This window comes from Callospermophilus lateralis, chromosome 14 (genome assembly GCF_048772815.1).
Source record: "Callospermophilus lateralis isolate mCalLat2 chromosome 14, mCalLat2.hap1, whole genome shotgun sequence".
Taxonomy (NCBI): Eukaryota; Metazoa; Chordata; class Mammalia; order Rodentia; family Sciuridae; genus Callospermophilus; species Callospermophilus lateralis.
The window spans coordinates 86743707-86758034 of NC_135318.1; positions in this window are offsets into that span (position 1 = coordinate 86743707).

Consider the following 14328-nt stretch of genomic DNA (forward strand, 5'->3'; position numbering starts at 1 on the left):
ATATTTCATACATTTGATTCAAGTGGGTTAGGAACTCCCATTTTTACCCGGTATACAGATTGCAGAATCACATCGGTTACATGTCCACTTTTTTACATACTGCCATACTAGTGACTGTTGTATTCTGCTACCTTTCCTATCCTCTAATATCCCCCCTCCCCTCCCCTTCCCTCCCATCTTCTCTCTCTACCCCATCTACTGTAATTCATTTCTCTTCCTTGTTTTTTTTTCCTCTTCCCTCACAACCTCTTATATGTAATTTTGTATAACAATGAGGGTCTCCTCCCATTTCCATGCAATTTTCCTTCTCTCTCTCCATTTTCCTCCCCTCTCTCATCCCTGTTTAATGTTAATCTTTTTCTCATAAGAGAAATGTAACAGATGCAGGAGTATGAGGGACAATGCGGAACTACCTAAGTGAAATAAGCCAATCCCCAAACCAAAGGCAGAATGTTCTTCCTGATCTGTGCATGCTGACTCTCAATAAGGGTGAGGGGCAGGATACAAGTTCACTGGAGTAGACACAGGGACGGGAAGGGAATGGATGGGGGATGGGAATGGGAATGACAGCGGAGTGAATGGGACAGAACTTTCCTCTGTTCATATATGAACACACACAGTGAAACTCCACATCTGTCCAACCACAGGAATGGGGAGCTGTACTCCATGTATGTATACTATGTCAAAATACACTCTACTGCCACGTGTATCCACAAAGAACAAATAAAAAAGAATTAGAACAAAACAAACAAAACCCCTCAAACTACCTAAATGGTCAGGGTTAGGCCTCATGGAGAAAGTGCTTTTTGAACAAAGACTTCAAGGAGGTGAGAGAATGGGTCATGAGAACTTCTAGGGGAGGCTCACTCAAGGCAGATGGAACAGCTAGTGACAGGGCCACGAGGCAGGGCAAGCCTGCGTGCTCAGAAAACAAGCCACAGCCCGGTGGCAGGGGCTGAGGAAGCCCACCCTGAAGGCAGCCCTTTCTGTTCAGGACATGCCTAGAGGCCCACCCCAACCTCGGAATGCATGCAACAAGATAGTGTTCTTATTGCATATTGATCACTACTCTTTGGACTCCTTGCCAAGCACTGTCTTGCATACTTCACCCACAATCCTGTGCAGTCAACATTTGTGTCCTCACTTTACAACAAATAGGAAGAGGAGCCAGGTGCTGTGGTGCATGCCTGTAATACCAGCAACTTGGGAGGCTGAGGCAGGAGGATCACAAGTTTGAGGCCAGCCTGGACATTTTAGCGATACCCATTTGGCAATAAATAAATAAAATAAAATAAAATAAAATAAAATGGCTGGGGATGTGGCTCAGTGGGAGAGTGTCCAGTATGGCAAAAAGAGTAGAAAACAAAACAAAAACCCAGCAACACTAATAGCTGCTGTTATTACGTTTGGATACTAGGTTTGGATACTTCCTCTCTCCCACATTCAATCAACTTGGCAGATATTGTGGTAGCTCCTGTATTTAAATCATTAAATGATAGATTTGGTGGCCAGATGGCCCACTCTGTTGTTTACTTGCTGTGTGACTTTCAGAAAGTTGCTTAACCTCTCTGTGCCTTAGTGCCCCTATCTGGAAACTGGAAATGATAGTAACAGTATGTAGCTCCTAAGCTCATGTATTAAATGAGCCATATATGTAAAATTTATTTATTTTTCCTTTCTAACAACTTTGTGTATATCAAGCCATTTAATCCTCATGACTACTGTAAGATAATATAAGCCCCATTATACATATGATGAAATTAAGGCATAGAGAGGTGGAGTAACTTGCCCAAGGTCACACAGTTTGGTAAAACATAGAGCCAGAATTCAAACTGAAGTATTCTGGTTCCAGATGCCTGCTCTTTACCCTTAGGCTATCAGGAAATCTACAGTTCATAGATGGGAAGTGACTGGCCCAAGATCACACAGCAAATCACTGACGACGTTTGCCTTTGTGTTAACATTCTGGCCTCACAGCCCAGGATTCCTCCAATATGCCCTGCTTTTCTCCAGCTTTTCCCTCTAAACCTGCAAGCTGACACAGACGGTGAAGGTCCAGTGTCACCTTTGGACTCTACTTTGAAACATTCTTCTCATCTTGTCGCCTCTCCCACCCGGCCTGTTTCCACGCAGCAGCAGGCCCTGTTACACTGGCTGTGCCCGGAATGGCAGAGGCCAGGAAAAGAGCCAGAGCTTCCAGCCAGGTGGGTGGCTTTTGCTGAAGGCATTTTTCCATTAATGGATGGGGGAAGGAGTGACCAGAGGGAGCAGTGCTGCGGCCTGGCCCGGAACCTCCCTCCCTGGTCTCCCGGGAAGTGTCATGGGGTCTGAGTGTCCATGCGTGTGTGTGCCTTACACGTGTGTGCCTGCCTGAAAGTGAGCAGCGAGAGACTGCGCATGCGTGTCTGGATTGGCGGACGTCTAGGGCACGTGAGTCACTGTGGCTGGTGAGTGAGGTCGTGGGCATGTGTGATGAAGGGCGTGCTCATGTGAGGATGGGGGCGGGGGATTCTGGGGCTCGGGGCTAAGCCCTGGGCCGCTCTAGGGATCTGGCTGGCCTCCGCTTGCCTGGCCCAGCGCAGGCGCACCTGTTGGCCCAGTCATGCACTCACATCGGAGAGCACCTGGCGCCAGGCTTCAACTGCAGCCTCCTTCTCACTCCCTGCCCAGCTCCCAAGCTCTCCCTTTAGGCCTTCAGGGCTTGTCCTGGGGAAGCAAAGAGCATGGCGAGGGAGACAAACATCTATGAGGCCCTGAGACTTAGCGTGATGGTGTTCCTGGGGCCTGGACTCTCACCCTGGCTGCCCAGAATGGGGAGGGTTAACAGTCCTGAAATAATGGAACAACTCTGTTCTCCCCCATGGCACAGATGGGAACTGTCTGTCAGTGTGTTGTCAAGAAAAGCGGAACCAGAAGTTTTTTACTAGAGGGAATTCCATCCAGGAGGGTTAATTCCAGTAGCATAGGTTTGGGGGCCAGATGGCCCACTCTGTTGTTTACTTGCTGTGTGACTTTCAGAAAGTTGCTTAACCTCTCTGTGCCTTAGTGACCCTATCTGGAAACTGGAAATGATGGCAACAGTATGTAGCTCCCAGGCTCATATATTAAATGAGCCAATCTATGGAAAAGTGTGGAGAGCCACATTTGCCACACAGCAAGTGCGAGAAGTGGGGGTGGCGAGCAGGATGGTGGCTGTGGAGTACACGTGGCATTTGGGAGTTTGTAGGATCTGAGCCCACCTTACACAGGCACTTCCTGCACTCTGGATCTCGACTTGCCCCCAGCATCTGGTCAGGAAATCCTTGCAGCAGCCCTGGACACCCTGATGATATGATAGCAGAGACACACAGCGGACCGCACATTGCCACTTGGCCCCCATCCAGGGTTTCCGGACATCTTTTTCTCAGCTCCCTGACCATTCCGTTTCCAGAAACGCCTGCCCATCTGGATGTACACCAAACACTCAGCCCATTCCAGGCGTGGCCCCAACCCTGCCATCTCAGCTCCTTGGAACATCTCGGCACACCTGCACAGAGGATGATTCACAAAGGGTTCACCAGCCTTTAGCTCATTTGGCAGGCATGAAAGTCCTGGGACACTGAATTTTTTTTAACCTTTTTTTCCCCTTGCATATAAAAGTTGAGTCTCAGAGAGGTTAAGCGACTTGCCCAAGGACACACAGCTAGTATGTGTCAGAGCCAGGGCATGAATTCACCACTGTGGGACTCGAGACCCACATTCATGATCATGCCAATCATGGCCCCTGTAAGTCTGTGGACATGTCTTCCTCTCCCAGGGAAGTCCAAGCCTTCCCAGATCTCTGCATCCCTTTTCCCAGCAGTGCCCAACAATGTCTAGCACAGAGCTGAGTTCCCAATGGGGTGCCCAGTGGACATCTGCAGAGTGTGAGTGATCTCAGACCTGCCCGACTCAACCTCCAGTGATGTTTTTTTTTACTTTGCAATGCTTCTAGGAAGCCGAGGATGAGTCACCAGGCTTACAAAATAAGGCCATTTGACATCAAAATCCGGATTTCCTGGTTTTCTGGAAAAATTCAGGAGTCCTGGCAACCTTAGACTTGTGTTCCAACATGGTAACACTCAACATCGTTCGTGGAGCAGCTCTGCTGCAGACAGGGCACATGCTGGATCCTTCACAGGCCCCACCACCCTCTGTTGTCCCCACAGCTGCCACCCCTCAACCTACTTGTACTGTTGTTTCTTGTTACTTGTTGTACAGGGATTGAACTCAGGGGTACTTGATTACTGAGCCACTTCCTCAGCCCTGTTTTATATTTTATTGAAAGACAGGGTCTCACTGAGGTGCTTAGCATCTTGCTTTTGCTGAGGCTGGCTTTGAACTCACCATCCTCCTGCCTCAGCCTCCTGAGCCACTGGGATGACAGGCATGGGCCACCACACCTGGCACCATCCCTTAATGGGCATCTGGGCTGGTGACCCCTGGAACAAAGTGAGCCCAAGAGAAACTCTGGAGGACTAGGTAGATGTCCATACCACATAGGCTTCTCCTATGAGTAATTCTATTCAATAACCAGACTGCTCACCTCTCCAGGCCTGTCTCCCTCCACCCTAGAGGCAAAGGACATAAGCCAGGAACTCAGACAATTTCATCGCCCATAAATGAAGAGTTCAGGGCCACGAATACTGGTGTGCACCTGTAATCCCAGCAGCTCAGGAGGCTGAGGCAGGAGGATCACAAGTTCAAAGCCAGCCTCAGCAATGGTGAGGCACTAAGCCACTCAGTGAGACCCTGTCTCTAAATAAAATACAAAATAGGGCTGGGGAGGTGGCTTTGTGGTCAAGTGCCCCTGAGTTAAATCCCTGGTACCCACCCCCACCCCCAAATACTCTCAGCCAGTGGACGGCCTGTTATCCTTCCTTCATCCCCTGCCTGCACTGGCCTGCACTGTTGGGCTCACTGCTTGGGTTCTGACTTCTCTCCTTCTCCCACATTTGGCTTCATTGCCCTCCCCAGGGCACCCAGAGCTCCTGGGCTCTGACACACCCTGGCCCTTTCCCCAGATGCCTGCTACTGCAGCACCTTCCCAGTGGTTTCCCCAAGTGGACAGCCAGGGCTGAGGGGCAGTAGTTGGCAGCAGTTATGAGCACGGACTTTGGTCTCTTACTGCTTGACTTTGAAAACTGGCACTGCCATGTGGTAGGTGTTTACACTTGACTAAGTCCCTTTGCCCCACTAGGCCTCCATTTCCTTGTGTGAAATGTGGATAAGGAGAACTTCAGCCTCCCAGCAGAGTTTTGTGAGACAGAAAAGTCCATATGAAGCACTCAGAGAAGCACCGTCTTGTAGTAAATGCTCAATAAATGCAGTTATGCTCATTCATTTCTATAGCTCCAGGATCTGGCCCAAAGAAGCCATTTATTTGGTGGTTGAATGAGTGATTGGGAGTGTCCTGGGTCAGGGGCCACTAGGCTTCTTGGGGCTTAGCTGGAAGATGAACTGCTCTCTACTGTCTGGGAAAGGACTGGGCAGACAGGGCACCCAGGGAGCTATTATTGGAAACACTGCAACTTCAGAGCTAATGGTTGCTGCATCTGGCAGCTCCTATCTGGTCTAGTTGCCAGCCTCCCCCCATCCATGTGGTTCTAATAGTCAGCTGACACCTCATTAGCCTAAGTCCAGGTCCAATTCTGCTGCCTGCTGCAGTGAGTGAGCAAGCCACAGGTGGGCCAGAGTCTCGTTAGGGCCAGGCCTTCACCAGGGCCAGAGGGCCCACAACAGGATACCAGCTCAGGGCCCAGTCACTGTGTTTCCAATCAGCAATTTGTCTTCAATTAATGGGGCTGTGAAGTGATTGCTTTCCCCTCTGAATGGCGGCGTGGGCAAGGAGCCGGCAGCAATGGCCATCTAGGGAGTGTTAAGCTGGAGTTACAAGAGGAGACATAAAGAAAGGAACCACACACCCCAATTTGGGCCTGAATCATGGCCCTGGGCAAGCTGCATGGTGCCCAGCCCAGTGACAAATGAAAGCCAGGCCTAGGCTCCTGGTGGCACCTGCTCTTGTCCATGTTCTAGTGTCCCTACTGGATTTGGGAATGGCCAAGAGGATATCGTCTCAGGCCTCAGTTTCCCCAGCTGTATCATGAAAGGACCCTCAAAGCTCTGGTGCTCTGAAAATGCTTGTCCTGATGTCGCATCACTTAGTGGGAAGCAAGTCTGTGGGAAGATGCTCCCTGACAGCCCAGCCGGACCTCATTTGTAAAATGGAGATGATCTTTTCAGCCTCCTAGACTTTAGACTTGATGGGGTGGGAAAGCGTTTTGTAAACTGTGAAGTGCTGTGCGTGGCAGCTGGGACTTGAGGCTGGGAAGTCATGCCATAGGCTCCTGGAGGTTCTAGAATCTGAGCACCTTGGAGCCTGGTTTTCATATCTTGTATTTCCAGAAACCAACCAGAGGAGGCAGAAGTCACGATAACAGAATCCACCCTATGAATTGAGCAACTGCTGGACATGATCATGTGCCTTACCTCATCGAGTTCTCACTAGAACCCCATAGAACATGTATTGTTCTTACCATTCTCAGCTGACAGAACAGGAGCTGATCTGCAGAGCAGTTGACTGACTGAAAATTAAGCCCAAGCAAACTTGACTGTGAAGCTATGGCCCAAGGGCAAGAGAATCACAGGCACAGGCCAGCAGATCTGATGGAGCCATTGGGGATAAAAATACTCAGCCTTCTGATGGGGCAGGTGGGGAGACTGAGACTCACAGAGGACCAGGGACATGCCCAAGGTCACACAGTGTATTTCTAACTATTCTGGGCTTGGGATCCAATTTACCCATGTCCATTGGGTGGGTAGACTATCTCCTCCCCTTGAACACCTCCCTCACTGTGTTGATTGTGTCTCCCAAATATGCTGCTGACCCACCAGTGTCAACTCTCCACCTACTCCCTGTCTTCCTGGGGTCAAGTTCCCTCCTACTGCCCCCATGCGGGTTGCTCAGCTGTGGCAGATCAGATCCAAATGAATCTTCCAAGTGCCCACTTTTGATCCTCTTGCTTCCTTGCTTGAAGACCCTCAATGGCTTCCTATGCCTGCTAAACAAGTCCCAAACTCCTGTGCCATCCGGGGTCATCTACATGAAGCTTCAATCTACTTTTGCAACTTTAACTATATTTTTCTGCTTATAAATCTTATGTCTCAGCCAAACTGGACTCATCAGAGATGGATTTCCAGCTCCAGAGAGTTGTTGTGAGGATTCAAATAGTTGCTGTAAGGAAATCCCTTGGAAGAGTATCTGGCATGGAGCAAGGGATTGGTGAGCAGACACAAAAACGCATATGTGGGCCTGACTCATCTGCACTCATCTCCAGGCTTCTGCCTACCAGGTTCCCCTGGCCTGCAGTGTCCTCTCTGTCCCTCTCTGCAAGTCCAAGTCCTACCCAGCTTTCAAGGCTCTCAGCTCTTCCGTGACACCCTGTCTAGAAACCCTCTGCTGAAATCCTCTGCCTTGGCATTCCACCAGGACTTGAATCCATTCTTTCTAGTGGCTGCATGGCCAACCTCACCCCCTCACTGTGTTACATGCATATGTTTCTGTGTAGCTTTGAAAGTCCTCGAGGGCAGGCAGTGTAGACGGGGGGAAGACCACAGGTGAAGTCATCAGACTGACTTGAGCCAAAGTCCTGGCCCTGCCATTTTTCCAGTGGTGCAACTCTGGACAAATAACCAAACATTTTAAAGTCTCCCTTTTTTCAGCAGTAAGTAATCCTTACCTGACAGAGGGTTTAGAAGGATTTGGCACCCAATGGGACATGCCACTTCCTACTCTTTTGGGCTCAGGAACTAGAAAGTAGCGCTGTGGGGTTAAGGGCTGAGACTTGGTCTGCTTCTGGCCTGGGGGATATTTTACAAGATATTTCCCATGCTCCATCCCATATCCTGACACTCAGGTGGCTGTGTCATTCCCCAGTCTTTCCCTGCTCTAACACTCACAGAAGGAACCAGAGCTGATCACAACAACAGCCAGCTGCCCTTGTGTTCCTTTTGTTTATTTATTTTTAGTTTTTGGTGCTGGTATTGAACCACAGAGGCCCTTCGACCACTGAGCGACATCTCCAGACCTTTTTATCTATTTAAAAAAAAATTGGGGAGGGGTTTACCAAGGATTGAGCTCAGGGGCACTCGACCACTGAGCCACATCCCCAGCCCTATTTTGTATTTTCTTTAGAGACAGGGTCTCACTGAGTTGCTTAGCACCTCACTTTTGTGGAGGCTGGCTTTGAACTCAAACTTCTTGCCTCAGCCTCCCAAGCTGCTGGGATTTCAGGTGTGTGCCACCACAACTGACTGCCCTTATGTTTCTTAAAATGGAATTTGCTATTGATAATGAAGGGATGACTGTTGAGTCAGTACCTTCTTGCAGTTTCCTTCCAGTCACTTCCATTGGGATCAAGGAGCAGAGACCCTAAAAATCCCTTAGGGGTACCCAGGCAGCCCCCCAGCTCTCAGAGGCCTGACCCAGGATGCTTCTTCAGTCCAACTTTGGCCAGCCCTGCCCCTGTTCTCTGACTTCCTTCTGCCTCCCATTCTAAGAATGGCCATGAGGTAGGCCTTCAGAGCAAGGCAGTTCTCACACTACCAATGACCGGCAGTGAGTCCCTGGACCAGTCCCTTGCCCACTCTGATCTTTAGATTTTCAGTTTCTAAAATAACATAGGCCTTCATTATCTCTCATCCAGATGACTGCACCGGCCCTCACCGCTTCTCCCTTCTTCCATTTCTGTTCCCTGCATACAGTCCACCCCCAGCACAGAGGCTGCTGGGATCCTATCAGAGCATAAACTACATCATATCATGCCCTTTCTCAAAACCATCTCTTGGCCTCTCATAAACCATGATCAATGCCAAAGGTTTTGCAATGATCTAAAAGACTCTCCATCATGGGTGTCCAATCTCGGCTGCACTTCAGGGTTACCTAAGGAGGGTTTTTTTTTAAATATTTTGTTTTTAGTTTTAGATGGAAACAATATCTTTATTTTTTAATTTTTTATGTCGTGCTGAGGATTGAACCTATTGCCTTACACATACCAGGTGAGCGCTCTACCACTGAGCTACATCCCTGGCCCTACCTAAGGAGTTTTTAAAAATACTGGTACCTGGGTTTTAGGCCCAGAGGTTCTTGTTTCACTGGTTTTGGGTGTATCCTGTGTGTGGGAGTTTGAAAAATGAAGCTAGATGTGTCCAACGTTGAGAACTACTGCCCACATGATCAGTCACCATCACCACCCCATCTCTGTGACTTTATCACCTACTCTTGCCTACTCCTCCCCATCCAATCCCCTTTTTTTCCTCAAACACTCCAGAGACATCCCTTCCTGAATGTCTTTGTGCTTACTGTCCCCATTGCTTGGGATGATTTTTCTTTTGCCACCTGTGTGTCTACATTTCTCACTTCATTCAGATTTCTGCTCACATGTCACTGCCTCAGATATTTCCTAATCAGCTAAAGTAGCCCCTCCCATCACTTCCAGGACTCTCTATCATTGCCATCCTTTGTTTTCCTTATAGCATTCATAACTATCAGTCATATTGTTTATTCATTTATAGGATTATTTGTCTCCCTTCACTAGGAAGAGAGCTTTATGAGAGGAGGGGCTGTATCTTGTGCATTGCTATACTGCTAACGTCTGCAATAGTGCCTAGCATGTACTAGATGTTTAATAAAGACTTCTTAGATAAATAAATAAAGTAAATGAAAAGGCGACTTGGAAATGAGGTCCATATAGATTACAATTTCCAGCTTGCCTCTTTTCTAGGTCTGTAAACTTGGGCAAAGCCTTGAGCCTCTCTGATCCCCAGTTTTCTCCACTTTTAATTGGGTTTAGAAGGGCCTACTTCACAGAGTTATTGTAAAAACCCATTGTTCTGGAACAAGTGATAGTTTTAGAGACTGCAAGGCAGTCAAGTCAGGTGACAGGCCATTTGCTAGCCCTCCTTTAACATTCCTTTAGCTTTTTTACTTTGTAATAATTATAGATCCATTAGAAATTGCAAAGAGTACAGAGAGATGTCAGCAAGAATGACAATATCTACAAAAATACCTTTTTTCATAAAACAAGAACACTGATAAGAGTGGTCAGGATCAAATTTCAGAACAATAGAAATTAACCAAATGATTTCAGCAATCTAGTGAGTATATTCCAGCAAAGAGAATTAATTTTGATAAGTATAGTGAACTTTGTGACATTTTAAATGGCCTTTCCACACCACCCATTCTCCTCAGCTCCACAGTTGTCTTGAAAATGAATAGCCAGAAATCACAGTGATAATCAGCAGCCTGGTAATCACTGGAGAAGGACAAATAGGGCTAAAGATCTTTCTCATTCCCAGAGAACTGTCATCACTTGACGTGTTCGTTGGGTCCTATGAAGACACCACTCATAAGACTTGTGTTTATTTAACCAGACCTACAGCTCACCCAGTGGCAATAGGTTTTGCTGAAAATAATCAGTGGCAATTGTTTAAACATCCTGGCTCCTTAAGGTGGAGGATATAACTGGAGGTAGATAGCCTAACCAATAAGATTAAAAGGATGTGCTGGAGGATGAGATGGTCATAAAAAGATTTGAGAAAGCTGTGATATTCATAAACATGTAGCAGGCCACCCTAAGGCTGTGCCCATGCTCCTGAAAGATGTGAGCTATTCCTTCTGGATGACTTTCAGGCTCTTCATAAGTCAGCGGGCCAAGGTGAGTTGTAAACTGACTGGTTGAATACTTACTATGTGCCATTGACATGCACACAAGGACTTTTGAAAAGACTAGGAGACATAGAACTTCAATCCTTTAAGAAAATCTCTTTGTATCATTAGTTGACCACCAATCTGAGCAGAAACTTCAGTAACCACACAAAATAAACAGCGCACACTTTATAGAAGTAGTTTAAAGCCTAGTTAAAGGAAAGAGTCTGATTTTCATAATTACAATATCATGTGACTTAAAATGTTCAGTTTTCAACAAAAACGTGAACATGCAAAGAAACATGAAAATATATTTTACACAGAAAAAAGCAGTACATAGAAACTGTTCCTGAGGAAGGCCAGATCTTGTACTTAGTAGACAAAGACTTTTATAATATGTTCAAAGATTTAAGGGAAACTAAGCCTCAATAGAAAAAAAGTTGAACAAAAATGTCTCACCAAATAGGAAATATGAAAAAAAGATACATTACATTAAAGAACAAAATAGAAATTCTAAAGATGAAAAGAATAATCAGTAAAATAAAAAAAATCACAAAAATCAGTCAATAATGTATTTGAGAAAGTAAAAACAATAATCAGCAAAGTTGAAGATATGTCAGATAATATGATGTAGTCTGAAGAACAGAAAGATAAAAGAATAAAGAAAATGGATGGAGTTTCAGAGGCCCTTGGAAAACCAGCAAGCACACCAACATACTCAAGATGGGACTCCTAGAAAGATGAGAAAGAGTCATAAGGGAAGTTTGAAAAATTAATGGCTTAAAATGTCCCAAATTTTATTGAAAAACAATGATATAAACATTCAAGGATCTCAGGGGCTGGGGATGTGTCTCAAGCGGTAGCACGCTCGCCTGGCATGCGTGCGGCCCTGGTTCGATCCTCAGCACCACATACAAAAAAAGATGTTGTGTCCGCCAAAAACTAAAAAATAAATATTAAAAAATTCTCAAAAAAAAATAAATAAACATTCAAGGATCTCAATAAGCTCAATGTAGGATAAACTCAAAAAGTTTCACATGTAGACATATTATCAAATGGTCAGAAGACAAAACCAAAGACAAAATCATGAAAACAGTCAGAGAAGTTAATCATTACACAAAAGGAATTATCAATAAGATTAATACCCAATGTCTCATTAGAAATAATGGAAGCCAGAATGGAGCAAGTGACATATTCAATGTGCTGTAAGAATAAAGGTTTTTGACCAAGATTTCTGTATCCAGTCAAACTATCCCTCAATAAATATAGAAAACCAGATGTGGAGGTGCATGCCCATAATCCCAGCCACTTAGGAGGCTGAAGCAAGAGGATGAAAAATTCAAGGCCAGCCTCATCAACTTAGCAAAATCTTCAGCAATTTAGGTAGACCATTTACCAAAAAAAAAAAAAAAAAAAAAAAAAAAAAAAAGAAAAGAAAGAAAGAAAGAAAGAAAAAGCATTAAAATGGCTGATTATGTAACTCAGAGTAGTGCAAGTGGGTTCAATTCTCAGTATTGCACAAAGAAAAGAAAAAGAAAAAAAACACAAAACAGAAAATGCTGAGAAATTAAAACATTCCAAGATACACAAAAGCAAAACTAAAATCAAGAGAATTCATCATTAGACTTGTCCTACAAGAAATCCTGAAGAGATTAATTTGAGCAGAAATTAAAGGAAACTAGATGGTATTTTGGATCCATATGGATAAAGAACACCAATATTTTTGGTTTACAATGTTTTTCTTTTCTTTCATCAGATTTAAATGCATAAAAATTTAAAATCTGTGATGATGGGCATTCAATGTATAAAGATATTTGTACAAAAAGAGAAGCATAAAAGAAGAGGGAAAAACAGAAGTGTAGAGGAACAAAGTTTTTGTATATGATTGAAATGTAATAATCTGAACTAGATTATTATATACTAAAGTGCCAATTATAATCTGTAGGACAACCAATAAAAAATAATTTTAAAATATAGCAAAACAGGGACTGGGGTTGTGGCTCAGCAGTAGAGTGCTTGCCTCACATGAATGAGGCTCTGGGTTTGATCCTCAGCACCACATAAAAATAAATGAAATAAAGGTATTGTGTCTAATATATATAGCCATGGAATACCAAAACAACATACTAGAAAGTACTTATATAACACAAAAGAGGTATAATAGAGAAATAGAGGAACAAAGACACAAGATATATAGAAAATAAATAGCAAAATAGCAGAAATAAATTCTTCCATATCAGTAGTTGTATTAAAGGTATCTGAATTGCATACTCCAATATAAAGGAAGCAATTGATTAGATATATTTTAAAAACATGATCCGGTTACATGCTATGTATGAGATTTACACTTTAGATTCCAATACAAATAGGTTGAAAGTACCATGATGGAGAATGATACCATTCAAATAGCAATAGAGAAGTGGAGTGACTATATTAATACAAAATAGATTTAAGACAAAACTTGTTCTATAAATAAAGAGAAATATTTCATAATGATAAAAGGGTCAACCTACCAAGAGGATATAACAATTATAAACATAAACACATCTAACACAGAGTCCCAAAATACATGAATCAAAACCTGACAGAATTAAAGGGGTAAGTGGGTAGTGATAATTCAAGACTTTCCATAACTTAATTCTCATAACAAATATAACATAATACATCATGGAAATAGAAGATTTCAGCAATGTTATAAATCAACTAGACCTAACAGACATCTATAGAATGTTTCTCAACAATAGCCAAATACAGACTCTTTCCAAGTGCACAGTGTTAGATTATGTTAGGCCATAAATCAAGTCTTAATAAATTTAAAATTATTATAATAAAGCAAAGTATGTTGTACAACTATAATGGAATAAAATTAAAAATCAATTAACAGATGAACACACTATATCACTCCTTGGTATTTATCCTGAAGAATTAAAGTCTTCTTACTACAGCAATACAGGCATACCTATGTTTCATAGCAGTAGAATTCACAATAGCTGAACTATGGAACCAGACTAGGTGTCCCTCAATGGTTGAATGTATGAAGAAAATGTGTTGTATATACACAATGAAGTTTTATTCAGTCATAAAGAAAAATGAAATTATGGCATTTGCAGCCAAAAGGATGGACCTTGTGAACATTACGTTAAGCAAATTGAGACAAACTCAGAGGGTCAAGGATTGTATTTTTCTCATATGTGGAAGCTAAAGAGGAAAAGGAAAAGTGGGAGGATCTCATAAAAATTGAAGGGAGATCAATGGAGGTAAGGAACAAAGAACTGGGAGAGCAAAAGAGGAGAGTGCTGGGGAGTGATATCGGCCACATTATAATGTTATATTGTGTGCATGTACGAATATGCAACAACAAATCCCATGAACATGTACAACTATAACGCACAATAAAAAGGTGAAAAAAATGTCAATAACAGAAATTTGATGACATCACAAACATGGAAATTAAACAACACAATCCTAAATAACCAATGAGTCAAAGAAATCACAAGGGAAATTAGAACATGCATTGTAATAAGTGAAAACAAAAATACACCACACCAAAACTTATGGAGTGCAGCTAATATAGTACTTAAAGAAAAATTTGTAACTGAAATGCC